The sequence below is a fragment of the Triturus cristatus genome, chromosome 2_2 (genome assembly GCF_964204655.1).
Source record: "Triturus cristatus chromosome 2_2, aTriCri1.1, whole genome shotgun sequence".
NCBI classification, from domain to species: domain Eukaryota; kingdom Metazoa; phylum Chordata; class Amphibia; order Caudata; family Salamandridae; genus Triturus; species Triturus cristatus.
The window spans coordinates 291,554,554-291,569,158 of NC_140582.1; the positions used below are offsets into that span (position 1 = coordinate 291,554,554).

The 14,605-nt window shown below is 46.6% G+C and overlaps 1 protein-coding gene across 3 annotated transcripts in view; it reads left to right on the forward strand.

Annotated features, from left to right (window-relative positions):
* Nucleotides 1-14,605, forward strand: part of LOC146862153 (RNA exonuclease 1 homolog) — a 919,286-nt gene that overhangs the window by 685,172 nt on the left and 219,509 nt on the right. The gene's annotated exons all lie outside the window — the stretch shown is intronic.

Here is a 14,605-nt window from a genome sequence, read left to right on the forward strand (position 1 = left end):
TAATCAGTTGCCAGCAGGTCAAAGTGGGATTGGTATGCAATGCTGTGAAACGTATTCCTTAGCAGTACATCTCCAATGGGTTTCCAGATCGTTGACATAAATAGCACTTGAGACAGTCCTCTCCTCTCCAAAATGCCAGCTCTTACACCCCACTATCAAGATACATTGCTCTTGGCTCCTACACAGTTGGATCGCCTGAAAATGTCTCTTAAGTTCTCCAGCTCACAATGAAAATCACCCATACTTCCCCAAAATACCCCTCCAGGGCCTACTGGGACCCTTAGGTCCGCTAACGGATGAGCAGCTGTTGGGATGGCATGCACACATCTTAGAAACCGTGGAAGACCTCTTCCAAGATGCCCAGATCCTTACATTTGAACAAATTTGTCAGGACTAGAATATTCTCCCGTGACAGTTCCGAACATATGCACAATTGCTGGTGGCACTCCGATCAATATGGGAAGCACTAGATGAAGAACTGCCTACCTATGCGGTGATAGATACTTTATAGGGTGGAGGGGCGACGTCTCATCACATATACACTATACAAAGCTATTAGGGAACATGTGGTAATCTTTTTAGTTCACATCCGCTGCCTCTGGGCAGAGTACTCAACAAGGCCTCTTCACAACACAGAGTGGTCTAGAGCCCTGGAGAAGCCTAAGACTGTTTCGAGGAATGATGGTTTTAAAAATATCCAATATATGATCCTTCACATGGCATACCTTACACCCTCTTGACTAAATCATATGTTCCCCCCCCATCCAATTTCACTTGTCCTAGATGTTTCACCCGGGTTGCTGAATTCCAGCACATGCTCTGGTCCCACCCTAAAGTAGCAAGTTTTTGGCATGCAGTACATGCTTCATTGAGCACAGACCCAGAACTCACCACATTAAATTCATGGGAGGCTACTACCTTTGTTTTTTTCCACTGAGAAATCGCAGGGTATGGGTGCAATCCGCCAATCTCACCCTCCTTTTGGCCAAGCTTCTACTAACCATGCACTGGAAGGCCCAGCACCATCGTCTCTCTGCCTGTGTTGTAAAGCACTACTTAGATGGGGGGGGAAGCATAAAGCTCTGCACTGCATTGGGTTATACAGTATTAGGAACTGGGTGAATAGAACCTCCCTTACCGTGTTAAATTTATAGGCCTCAGGTCCCTGGCTACCCTCACTCTCTATCACAATACGTAACTGGACATTTGGAAAAAACAATATGGAATCAACCTCTTGTCTTTATGTACTTTTTGCGGCTTGCTGCTGAATACAATTGAACGTACCCGCTAGAGCTATGGACCTTGATACTGTTTTTCTGTGGTGGTGCTCTGAACATTCTTTCGAATTGACGTCAGAGTTCCCACCGGCTCCACGAATCCCCCAAACTGTTTGCCGCATTATACTATTATCACTTGTGCACACCTTAGTTCCCATTTCTAAGTTTTGTGACCCTCCCTATTATTCATTGTGTCCCCCCTCATCCATTAAGAACACATAGTGAGATAATTTTACAGGGCAGCATGTAGCTGTAAGTAAGGTTCTGTCATTTTACATCTGTATGAGCCAGTGCATTCACTCATAGCCTATTGTTTGTGCAGGTACTGAACCTTGGTGTCTCTAATATACTGTAATTTAAATGTGTCTAAAGAATCCTACTTTTTTTTCTGACTTATACAATTGCTAATGTCGATATAAGAATTCAAACACAAGGAGATGATGGACAAAGCGCTGAAACTTTTCAAACACTCCAAATCCCCCCCCCCCCCCCCCCCCCCCAGATCTGGATTGAATCCATCATCGTTCTTTAGCTCACTTTGATTTGCATTTAGATGTGTATGAACTGGGGTGGCAGTCTTGACCCTGTGCCTCATGGTAACAGTCCAGCCCGAACTGCCAAGCCATGTCTTCCCTGGACCAGAAACAAGCATCCTAGGACTGGTTTCAGGCTAACAGCCCTCACCAGCCACCTACGTCTGGGCATGCCCTGCCAACTTAGGGCGAACAAAGCAAACACAAGGAGATGAAAGACAGAGCACTGAATGTTTTCAGACACTCACCCCCAGTCACAGATCTGGATTGAATCCATCATCGTTCTTTAGCTCACTTCGCTACCCCAGTTCAGACAAAGCTATATGCAAATCAGTCTTGACCCTGTGCCTCATGGGAACAGTCCAGCCCGAACTGCCAAGCCATGTCTTTCCTGGACCGAAACAAGCATTCTGGGACCGGTTTATATAAGAATTCCACCCATTCTTGTCCAACTGCTATTGTCTACAGTTGAAAACACGCAATGAAAATTGATTCATCATGAGTCGACCCCTGAATAGGGCCCTAAAGCAGTCTAATTAATGGATATGCAGTTTCAGTCGGAATTATGATTAATGACAGTCGCTCAAATTATGGTAGAAGGCCCAGTTACATCCATACATTTACCATTTAATGGTCTCAACACCAGGCACTTTAAATGCCTGTTCAAAGTGTCTATAAACTTGAGATACTATTTGTCGAACTACTTCAATCCTCAATATACTGAAGTAACCAAAACATAATTTTTCCTTAAAGTCAAACTGGAGGCGTTCTTCCGCTCCCCCCCAAAAAACTTCTCTTCTGCTAGCCTTGCGTTGTGGTCAGTGAACACTGCATGCCTATTAGGCCTACTCCTTGTGGGAAACTGTTGCATAGGTGCTGCCACAGGTTCCGAAGGAAATCCAGCCCTTTCTCTCCCAAGCGCTATTGGACAGGTGAGATGCAGCCAAGTTCACCATTTGTTGTGGGCTTGACACCACTGACTTGCTGGGTAGAGTAGTTTCATAAACAGTGACTATTCAGCACCATATCTGGCTGCGGACTTCTGGCGTTTCTGAGAATAGCCAGGCTTTCCTTATGGACATGCCCTTTGATGGTCTCTTTGGAGACCAGACAGACATGGCCCTGAGTGCTTTAAGGACTCGCAGGCCACAGGCAAGTCCTTGAGCTTCTCTGTGACCGCCCATCCCCCATCTGCTTTTTGACACTTTCTTGGCCTCGAAAGAGGCTTTCAGTTGCACCAGATGTATCCCAGCAGCCTCCTGATCCCATGGATCAGGTTGCCAGAGATCCAACCAGTCCACTTCTCCCCCTGCAGCCTCTAAACCTTCCTAGTCAAGCCCTTCAGGATCAGAAGCGGCCGGTTGGTGGCAGGATCAGTCATCACCGCCACAACTGGCAAAACAGCACATCGGACAAGTTGGTTCTTCAGATAGTCCGGACCTTTTATGACGACTCCTCCCTCCATGTCGCTGACTTACGACCGGCTAGTGGAGGATCACTTGAGCTTGCTTCAGGAGGAAGACAGGGATCTCTTGGTCAAGGGAGCCATAGAGAGGGTTCTGGTGCCAGAAGTAGGCTGTGGTTGCTATTCTCGCTACTTTCTGGTCCCAAAAAAGGACAAGGGCCTATCCTGGATCTGCAAACCCTCCATTACTTCCTCAAAAAGGATAAGTTCAAGATGCCTTACCAGTGCCCCTCGGGTGTTCAACAAGGTGATGGCGGTGTACGCAGCTCATCTGCGCAGATCAGGGGTGCCAGTCTTCCTTCATCTTGACAACTGGCTGTTAAAGGCAAGCTCACCCTAGGCTGTCTTCTCCCACCTCCAGACTACAGTGAACCTCCTGTAGTGAGGATATGGACACACCTGAGTACATTGCTAAGTTAGCATGTTACTATATGCTTGGCCGCCATTTTTGCCGCTTTTGCTCACGTTACTACATGGCACATTTCTCGTAAACACTTTTCTTGCTCGCTTTCACATGAGGACTGTCTGTATTTCATATATTTAGTTGAAAACACTGTTCCTCGTCTGCACAGCATGTTCAAGGTAAAAAAACAATGAACTCTGTTGAACTGCTTTGGTCAGTCTCTCATCCATAGTCATAGCATAGAACACAGCTGCAACCCTGGAAATCTGGTGCTTTTTATATTGCTGTGCATGCATGTTAAGACACTTGGAGAAAACGCTTTCCAGGATAGGAGAGCTGTGTCTGTCCGGAGATGTAAATTCCTGCATCTGAACTCGGAGGTATGGGGTCCCCCTGACAAAGCCTGGAGGTCTTCTATAATTACAATAAACTAGCTTCTAGCACGGGGAGGGTGGCAAGGTGCTATAGTCCTGTTTCCACTATCATTATAATCTGATTTCCCCTTTTGTTATATATGGAATTGTAACTGTGCTGTTTTGTTTGATTTTATGCTTTTTGCTGCTAGTATTGGTTCGTGTACTGCATTATAAAGCACGTTAGTTAAAATAAACATTTTAAACTATACTTCGACTCTATTTACTCATGTTGTGGACAAGTACGAGAGTTTGAACGAAAGTGTTCCTGTTCCCACGTATCCTGAGAGGAACGGAGTAGCATGTTGTAGGATGTCTAATCATTGGTAGCTTCGCTGTAGCACGGAGAACGAATAAGACACTATAGCTTGTCGGATAGGAGATCTGGGTACCGAGGTGGGTATTTTGGTACACCACTACACACTGAGGTCCTGGTTTCCTGCGCATAGTTCTGTATATGTGCAGAATCCCTGCAACACTCCTACTTTCCCTGGGGTTCACTATCAATGTGCCAAAGTCAACCCTGACTCCCTGTCAGATCATCCCTTTCATCGGAGCTGTTCTGGACACACTGTGGTTTCGGCCCTATCCTCCCGAACGGCCAGTCCAGGCTATTAGGGCTACGATACTAATGTTTCAGCTTCTATCCTGGATTTTTGGTGAGACTGACTCTGAGGCTGCTGGGCCTGATGGCCTCCTGCATCCTGCTAGTAACACATGCCAGATGACATATGTGGGGTCTGCAGTGGGACCTAAAGTTCTAATGGGCGCAGTATCAAGGGAATTTTTCCAACATGGATCAGATCACATATGGACCTCCACAGGACCTGCTGGTCCCTCTGTCCGACAGCGATTGGAGCAGCGGCATACCCCTCTCCCTCCCCCATCCACATCACACAGTAGTGACAGATGTATCACTCTTGGGATGGAGCTGCCATCAGGGAGAGGTGAAGATCAGAGGACTCCGGTCTTCGGTCGAATCCGGACTGCACATCAATTTGCTGGAGCTCCGTGTGATTCACTTGGCGTTGAGACCTTTTCTCCCTTCCATCAAGGGGCAGTGGGTTCACTGATCACGTACAACACCACTGCCATGTGGTATTGCAACAAGCAGTCAAGAGCTATGAGTCTCTGGATATGGTGAGTCTCTGGATATGGCTGGAACTGATGGACATCCCCCTGGTGGTTCAACACCTGGCAGGTTTTCTGAATGTCAGGTCGGGCAAACTCAGCCGTCGATGCCTAGCGGATCACGAATGGCATATCCATCCGGACGTGGCACAAGGTCTCTTTCAGAAGTTGGTAAAGCCATGGTTAGATCTGTTTACTTCCGCCGAGAGCGCACAATGTCAGCAGTTAAAGAGTTTCTGCCTTTTTTGCCTTCTTGAGCCTGCAAGACCAACCCTCTTTATTTAAATCACCTTGTTATGAACAGGTTTCTTGAGGGGCTTGCACATATGTTACCACCTGCCTCATTCATAATGCCTCAGTGGGAGCTCAATTTCATTCTCACTCTCCTCATGTGTGCTCTTTTTGAACCTCTGCACAACTGCCCCCTCTGGCTGCTTACCATCAAAACAGTCTTTCTGGTGGCAATAACTTCTGCCAGGAAGGTGAGCGGATTGCAGGCTCTGTCATCCAAGCCTCCTTACCTGATCCTCTATCCTGATAAGTTGGTGCTTCGCGCTAGGTCCTCTTTCTTACCACTTGTAGCAGTCTGCCACCTTGCCCACTTTCTATGCTCTTCCGCACCCCTATAAAGAAAAGGTGTGACTTCACAGTCTGGTCCCAAAAAGAGCATTGTCATTCTAACTTGACTTCACTAAGGAGTTCTGAGTGGGCAGCCAACTCTTTGCGGGGTACTTTGGATCAAAGAAAGGTCGTGCAGTGCAGAAGAGAACTAGCTCACTATAGGTCATCCTCCGCATCGAAATCTGCTCCGCTCCGCTGAGAAGCAGCCTCCTGAAGGCCTAAGAGGGCATTGAACCAGAGCCAAGGCCGCTACCAAGGCGTTGCAACAAGGTGTTCTAGTCCTCAACATTTGTCAGGATGCAACGTGGGCATCCCTGCACTCATTTACCAAACACTGCTGCGTGGGCAGTCAAGCCCACAGGGACTTCCTTTTTGGCTGCACTGTCCTGCAGGACTTCCTGGTCTAACTTTGCATCAGTCCCTCCTCCATGGACTGTATTGCTGGGGCATCTACGCTAAGGTAGGGAATCTGCGGCTAGATGTCTTTCAGATGGACAACTTACCTTCAGTAACACCTTATCTGGTAGAGACAGTCTAGCTGCAGATTACTTACTGAACCTCCTATCCTTCCTGCACTGCAGACAGGATTTTCGGGTCATGACTTATCGCTTTCAGGGCCCAAGTTGTTCCATATACACCACTGTCAGTGCACTTCATGGCTCCATGCTACTGGTGTGGAAAGTCGTGCAAAGTAACGGATTTCAGCATGCCGTGGTGGTGCTTATATATGTGACGCGGATGTCTCTTCTGGCACGGATGACTCAGACGGCACATGGAGCGGCTCTATGCCACCTACCAGCGCACAAGGGTATTGCTCAAGCTAAAGTTTCCGGATCCAGCTTGACGCCTGGATATTCTACTGTAAGGAATCTACAGATAAGGCGTTACCGAAGGTAGGTAACTTGTCCATTTATTCAACCGCTCAAGCAGTAAACAAAATCTAATCAGTAGAACTGGAGTTATAATTGTTTAAAGAATAAATTGTTAAATGGTGCCTTGAAACAGAAAGCGTCAACTGTGGCTATCTGGGGGCGCTGGACTAGATCAAAGTGAAATGTTCAGGCTGACCATGGAGTGTGGGTCGTATACAGTCCCAAATTAGTCCTGTTGAAGATTTACCTTCTCTCGTTTGTGTTGGAGATGGTCGAGAGTAGCAAAGAGAGCATCGCGGGTGGCAGTTTGTGTGGCGGGAAGAGCAAGCTGGGTGTTGCAGACGGGTGGGCTGGTGCTTCGCAGTGGTGGTCCTCCACGGGCAGTCGATACTTGCTATGCAAAGAGGCTGTCAGTGGCTTGCGCTGATTTTTGGAGCAAGCTGTGCGGTTCCTGTGTGAACAGGCCCGGTTGCAAAGAGACCGAAGGCTTGATTTCAAAAAGTGTCTAGGACCTGAGAGGCACTACTTGGGAGCCACTGCAGACTGGTCGTGGAGCTGTTGAGGAGCCTTTTATGTCCCTAAGATTCAGATCAGGAGGCCAACAGACTAGCCCTTTGAGTCACTCTGGGTTCCTGGGTTCAAGATGAGGCTTCAGGCCCTGTTCTCCCCATGCAAGAGGTCAGTAGGTCAGCAGTTCTTCAGAGTAGCAGTCCAGTGGAGTGGCAGTCCTTGGAGCGGCACAGCAGTCTTTCTTCCTGACCGAGTATCCACAGGTCTAGACGTGTACTAAAGAGTTGATGTCTGAGGTTCTACTTTTATACTCTGGCAACCTGGTCCTGAAGGATGGGAGAAGCTTCTGTACAGTGGTTTAGAAGTGCATGGAATCACCTGCCTCCTAACTGGCTGAACTGACAATGCAGGATTGTTGGGCCCTTTGTGTGAAGGCAGCACACAGATGATTTAGTTGTAAGTGGGGCTGCGATCAGCCTTTCCCCCTTACCCCGCCAAAAGATGTCCTATTTAGGCACACCTAATCCTCCCTATTGTGTGAGTGTCTGGGAGGCATTCACAAAGTCTAACTATCAGCCAACCCAGTTATGTGACCCAAGACAGGCTGCATGCACTAAAGGGGCAAGAGCAGGAAAATGCCAGCTTTCTAAAAATGTAATTCTCGGAACTGCAATTTAACATCCAGCTTCACCATCATTTAGGATTGTAAATAGAGATTCCTGTGATACCAAACGTGAGCTGGTAATCTCTTCACATTTATAAATCACACTTATAAAATGTAAAAAGCAATTCCAATGTTATCCTATGGGAGATATAGGCTTTGAAGTTGTGAAAAACTGATTTGAAAGTTTTTCACTAGTGGGGCATTTAAAACTTAAACGTATATGTCCAAACTTTTGATTGCACAGCACCCTACCCATTGGGCTACCTAGGGTCTACTGTAGGGGTGACTTATAAGTAATACATTGCAAGTTTGAGGCTTTGCAAGGAGATTTAAATGTCAAGTCGCCATGGCCGTTTAAAACTACATTCAGGTTGCATTGGCACTTCCAGGACACATGTTTTGAAGTGCTACTAAAGTGGGTGGCGTAGTTGGTGCTGCAGGCCTACTAGTAGCATTTAATTTACAATCCAATCATGTTTAGAACAGAGAGCACAACACTTTAGCATCGGTTAGCAGTGGTAAAGTGCATAGTCCTAAGGCCAACAAAAACTAATTCAGCAAAAAATGACGGATAAAAATTAAAATGTTTGGACGCTACCCTTCTGAGAGGGCCAGGTCCAAAATGACCCTCCTCCAGCCTAAAGCCAGGAGAGACTAATCAATACCTATATGGACTTACCTGTTGAGATGATAGAACATGCACACAACTACCCTCTACTGCAGAGGCCTGTGCTAGTTCTATTTCCCCTCTAAACTCAGTTGGATTCCTCTGTCTACACTCTCCTGAGCCATTGAACTGACCCAGGGGGAACTGTTCTCATCTATGGACTAAATCTGTGCAGCTCCTAATTTTAACTTGTTCACAGATGCATCCCAGTTGGCAGATAGTACCTCAATGGCCAGCAAAGTGATGTGGCCCATTCTAGTCCTTCGGTCAGACTTCTGTTCCCCAACTTAAAGAACACTTTGGCTATGAGGACAGCAACCAACAGAGGTGACTGGCCACTGTTAGCACCCAGAGCTAGGGCCCAGGCCATCCAGGGTTCTCTGACCCCTGAAGTTTCTCAGAGTGGGGGGGGCAGAAGCCCTGGATGTTAGGCACCCTTTTTCCACACTCCTTCCCACCAGTCCAGGTGTGGTAGTCTGAGACTGGTCACTGAGCCCAGGATGTGTACTCTGAAGTTGTACACGAGTCAAGGGCGAGTCCTTCCTCCCCCTCCATCTGAGCCTCTGTACCCTCAGTTTGGAAGTGGTATGTCCAGATGTCTGAGCTTTCAGGACGACCTGGATGGTCGTCCCTCCTAGCTCTTCTTTCACTGGCAGCAACGTATTCCCCAGAACAGTCAATGGGCATCTGGAGACTAACTATGACCCTTCTCTGGTCACCTCACCACCCATTCCAGAGATTCTATGGCCTTAAGGTATACAAAACCTGCCTCTGGTCCTTGGTTACCCTACACACCTGACCGGTGTACTGCTCTGGGGAAATCAGCCTTTCCACTACACTGGTCTGTCTGACTTCATTGTCCCTCAGATCAGTGACAGGGACCCCATTCACATTTACCTTGTGAAAGTGATCTGACTCCCACCCTCAGGGATCACCAGCTTATGCTCTGAGTCCACCCCTTCTCCCCACTTCCTCCCCAACTAATGGAGACTAGGGCATGATCAATATCCTTCCCCTAGGGACTAACTATTTCTATGGCCATAATGGGCACCTGTAGGAAAGTAGGATCTGCTTTCATTGTACCCCCAATTTTTGCAAGTATCAATATCTTTTTGGACTAGTCTGACTGGGATCCTGCTAATTAGGACCCCGGTCACTGTGCTTCTTCCCTGATAGGACTATGCTTAGTACTTTTGTACCTCCACAATTGGCTACTAGTGTCACCCTGTAAGTCCCTAGTATATGGTACCTAGGTACCCAGAGCATGTATTATGCCACCCATGAGAAACCACTCAAATTGTGACTACAGGCCTGCCATTGCAGCCTGTGTACGCTGATGCTAGCACCATTTGACAGATATGTTTCCTTATATCTGAGGTCACTACACTAAAAACCTATAAGCCACCCCTAAGGCGGGCCTTTCAGTCCTGAAGGCAGGGTGCTGGGTTATAGGTGTGTGTGTGCCCCTGCATGAGCAGATCGCCCCTGAAAACCCTGGAGTCGATTCTCCAGGCTTTGTAAGTGCAGTGAGCCATTTTCATACATATAGTGGCCATCCGTCATTACGCAATGGGCAACTATATAGTGGCTGTGCCGAACCCGAGCATGTTTGGTATCAAACATTTTGGAATCATACCCCTACACCGATTCCAGGGTTGGAAGCATGATCCCACGTACTGTGGGGCTCCCTTGGGGTACCCCCCAGTACTACCGGTAACAGCCTTTCAGGGTCTGACAGCAACCTAGTGCTGCTGCCGACCACGGACCTGATTCTACCCTCCTTCTGCTGAGCCAAGCTCGAGCAATCGAAGGTAGAATAGGTTTCCTGTCGCAGACAGATGTGACTACCTTCCAGACAGGAGTTAGTGTATTGGGCTGCGGTGGGGGTACTTGCCAGTGCCACCAGAGTGCTTTGAAAGGCACATTTGGTGTCCTCCTTGCATACTCCAGTTTGAGCCAGTTCAGGGAGCCCTTGACTCCCGCTCTGACACGAAGCTGGACAAAGGACATGGGAGTATCCTCCCCTTTGTCTGGCCCCTCCTTTTGGTGGGACCCCTGAGTCGTTCCAACCCTTTCACTACGGTACTTAAGGGCTTACCTCTGGGTGGTTCCTTAGATTTGTTGTGGGACAAGACTCAAGCCTGAAACCATGTCACTTCGACAGTCTGGACTCCACTGGACTTCGCCTGGAACCGACACTTTTATAAAACAAACTTGCTAATACACTACATGTTATTCCATATGTCACTGGAAGGTGATGGTAAGTAACTCCCTCAGACACTGATGCAGGTAACTGCATGCAGACGTAGCAGTCTCTCACATCCATGGTTTTTACATATTCATGCAACAACTTTGAGAAGACATTGTTAGAAAAATCAGTTATGGATCTATCTTTATGTAAGCAAGTTCTATCTATTTCTTTAGTTGTATGAATATCATGAATCTTTTTTACATCAGACTTATTCTCGCAATGACAGTCTATCGTTTCAAACGTTACTTTATATGAAACTATTAAAGCTAACGCACTCCACCGAAGCATTAGTAATCCTGTACAACAGCAACACACCTTGCACCAGCTTCGAAGGAACACACATGTAGATTTTCTACTTTCTGTGTTTGCCATTTCGGAAAATGATCAGTCTTTTGACTTCGCCTCGTCTACACACAACTAGTTTTGTCTAAACCCAAGGCTTTAGGCGCCTACTTGGTTCATTTCGGTTATGTCTTTTATTCAGTATTTTCACATTTTTCTTCTGGAACACCTCGGTTTCCTCAATTTGGCATTTGATCGTCTTTCACTTTACTCTCAGTCTTGATTCAGAATTTCCTGAACATCCGTCTCTTCCCCGATGTCGGACAAGATAACTCTCAGGATTTCCGATTCTTCGTCTTTCTCAACCACTTCTGGTATAGTCACCCCTAGATCCCCTTGGCTGTCTGCTTCCTCTTGTACTTCAGGAAGTGCCACGTATGACCATTCTGGTGACTTATACTTCTGGTTGGGTTTCTTAGTCCGTTTTCCTTTCTCTGACGGTGTCTGTTCAATGTCTTTTGATTTCTCTTGGCTAGACACCTCATTCACTTGTTCAGCTCTAGATGACTTTACTCGTGTCAATCGTTATCTTAATCTCTTTATCTTGTTTGGCCAAACTTCCTCCTTTGCTGGCCTTTTCAACTTACTTCATTTTTCAATTCTCTCAGTTCTCCATGCTCTTTTTCTCAGAACTCGACCTTCCTGTACTTTGTCACTGTCCTCAGATTCAGTTCCACCTTGACTCTTACTTTCAGTAATTTTTCTTTCCGCAACTTCCTTTTTCTTATCTAATTCTGTCCCTCCTTGTCTTTCTTCCACGCAATCTTCCTGCTGACTAACTGTCCCTTCTTCTACCTGGATGTGTGGTTTCCCTACACCTCCTCTGGGTTCTTCCGCAACATTCTTCCCCTCTCTCTCTGTATCTAGTACCTCACCTTCTACCTCTGTGATCACAGGTGGAATTTCTCTCGTTTTTACATGTGGAGCTTCTTTATCAAGAATTTCGTTGACAGTCTCTTCACTGTTTTCGTTTACTCTTTTATGTACTTGTACTGGTTATGTATCTGACTCTGAGCTAGTGTCAGAAATCTGCAATCTCCTTAATGGTAGATTCTCTGGTGCTATAACTGGACTTGACTCTAACTCCCCCTTTTCAGGAGTTGGTCTTGTTCTTGTTTCTTCTGAATCGGAACTGGTATCAGATTCTTCAAAGTATTCTTCTTCACTGTTATTCGCTGGATTAGGAATTCGCAAGGTATGACTAGCATGAATCCAATTCTTCACTCCTGCACATTTCACAGCTGTCGTCGTGGTCAAGATTACCTGACGCGGTTTACCCCACCGTGAGACCAGACAATTTCTTCTTCTATGCACTTTAACTCTCACCCAGTCACCTGGACTTAGATCATGAGCTGGCTTCTTTTCAAGAGTGCTTGCATTCGATCCAACCTGATGAAACACAGAATGAACGGAATCAGCCAACCCCTTGCAATAATCCAACACCAAGTCATCCGATATAGGCAATAGTTTGTTGACAGGAATGAAAGCATGTCTCATTGCCCTCCTTATTACTATTTCATGGGGACTCAATCCAGTATTCATATCAGGGATAGATCCAATAGTCATGAGCACTAGAGGCAAGACATCAGGCCATTTCAAACCTGTGGCTAAACACATTTTTCTCAATCTATTTTTAATGGTGCCATTTACTTGTTCCACCACACCAGAAGCCTCTGGGCGATAAGCACAATGCAGTTTCTGTTGTACATTCAATGCTTCACAAATCAGTTTCATGATTTCATTATGAAAATGCTTTCCTCTATCTGATTCGATCGTGACTGGTAAACCAAATCTGGGAATGAACTCTCTCAATAGTAGTTTTGCTACAGTAATTCCATCACTCCTTCTAGTCGGGTATGCTTCCACCCATCGTGAAAATAGGCAAACTACCACTAGAACATATCTCAGTCTATTGCAGGGGGGCATTTCAATGAAGTCAATCTGCATTCTGGTGAAAGTCCCTCCTTCTCGTCCTATCGTTCCTAGGCTCACCACTCTCTTCCTGCCAGGATTATAATGCTATAATACAAAAAGAGGGGACAACAGGGGCTAGTTTACTTGAGGTCCAGTGTACATGCCCCAAACGACTGTAAACGACACAAGGTACACAGTTCCTCATATACAGAGAAGAGAGGAAGTGAATGTGAAGAATTAAACATCCACTAGCTACCAGGAGATGACCAAGGGAAGACAAGGGGGAATTCCTTTGGAACTAGAGCTCTCACACACCCAGCAAGCTAGGTGTCATGCTTCATCATATGAGCAATGCCCCTCGTCAAGTCGGCGCTGCAATACTGGACGGGCTCCCGAAACCGGGGCTCTTTATCGGGGATCTTTTGTTCCTGCCGATTGGTGCATGGAGGTGAGGGGCCTAGTGTGTATAGATGTAACAATGAGTGAGAGAAAAAGGGTCAGTTAGTCCTAGTCGGTATTTATTCAGAAGGTAAACTACCCTATTAAAAAATAATATAGAGTGGCTGTGTACTAGAGATAATGTATCGTCATGTAGCTCTACTCTAGGGGATCAACATGTTTCATGCCTTGTGTGTCACGAGGATCTGGGCAATTCTTCAGGATCAGAAAATCTATCTACACTACGTGGTAGCGTGCAGTCTACCTACCACGTCCTTAGGTCCGTGACCTGTGGAGAAAATGTAAGATAATTAAAACGTCTCTTCTTATTATCAACAGTGTATAGTACTGATATGATAAAGTTGGATTACTGGTGTGACAAAATGACTATCACAAACACCGTGCCAGAAGTAGTTAAACTGAGAACTCTATATGGTGAGGTACCTTACAGGGCCGTGTGTGAGTAGTAGTGTGAGTAGTGAAAACGGGGGGGGGGGGGAGCGAGAAGGAAGGTTTTTGTTAAAACAGCTGACTAGCTGGCAAAAATAAATGGAAATACGCAAGGCCGGACTCGCCTAGTGCGTTACTAGAAATTGCTAGCAACAGTTCTGGCGGAAACTAAAAGGACACCGATTGGGTCCTGTAAAACATAAAATGTATCAATGTAAACGAGGTGGTCACAAAGGGCTAATTAGATAAACCTCTAATGGTACTACAGAAAATTATAATAAGCGTAACATCAGGTAGGTAGCTGCGTCAAATGCAAAACAAGACCCACTCCAGACCGATCACCGACCGGTATCCGGTGCCTAGGCGAGGGTTGTGCATATGCCACCGCAAACTGAAGTCCGATCAGGTCGGTGGGGGAGGAAGGATGCATAGGCGGAGAAACTCACCATGGAATCCTGAGTACTGCTTACCGGACTACGAACGGACGGCAGGATCCAAAAGAAGGTGTACTCACCAGCGTGGAAGCACGCAAAGCAGGATGACCTACCCAAACCGTCAGGAACCGGGGTGGTGACTGACGGCGGTCTTAGCGGGAAGATATACTCTGTGAAAGAGTCAATTGCGCTGCTACGTAGAGGGCGTATGGCAACATGG